Consider the following 549-nt stretch of genomic DNA (forward strand, 5'->3'; position numbering starts at 1 on the left):
CACTGCCAGAGCCGGGCGGGCCAGGGACAGCGCGATCACCCTGGTTGGAAATCGCGCACTTTCCAGTCCGGGACGCGGGTCCTACCACGCCAGCAGGCGGGGGTCTTACGTCACCGGCTGGCTCCTCCTCCATGGTGGAAGGATTTAGGTGTCTATAGAAAGCCTGTCGCAAAACAAGTTAGCCATAAAGGACCGACCGTTAAAGGTGGAAGGAGTATCTCTCTTACGCTTCTGCACTCTCCGGCTTTTCCTTTTCGGGAGTCTCTGGGCCCTCATGGCGCGGCTCCACTCACCCCTTTTCTTCAGGCAGCATCTCGGACAGCCCCGCGCCGCGGCGAGGGGCGGGGCGCGCCTGGGTGGGGCGGGGTCCTGGGTGGACTGCGTCGCGCTCGGGGGCCGCGCCGGGTAGCGCTTTTCTCCAGGGCCTGAGGCGGCTCTGGTCCGGAGAGCCCTTCGCCAGCTCCACGGGGACCTCCGTGCACGGATGGACCCGCCCGGCCCCGGCGGGAGGCGGCCTGGCAGGCGGCGGCCCCGGCGGCACCAGCGGAG

At 68.1% G+C, this 549-nt stretch overlaps 1 protein-coding gene across 1 annotated transcript in view; it reads left to right on the top strand.

Moving 5' to 3' along the window:
* Nucleotides 1-381: 381 nt before the first annotated feature.
* Ice1 (interactor of little elongation complex ELL subunit 1) overlaps nt 382-549 on the top strand; it is a gene marked incomplete in the record, with an annotated part of 55,815 nt that continues 55,647 nt past the window's right edge. Inside the window, 1 exon segment of the mRNA XM_013505895.1 lies at nt 382-549.

The sequence above is a fragment of the Chinchilla lanigera genome, unplaced genomic scaffold (genome assembly GCF_000276665.1).
Source record: "Chinchilla lanigera isolate Chin_1 unplaced genomic scaffold, ChiLan1.0 scaffold00103, whole genome shotgun sequence".
In the NCBI taxonomy this organism is placed as follows: Eukaryota; Metazoa; Chordata; class Mammalia; order Rodentia; family Chinchillidae; genus Chinchilla; species Chinchilla lanigera.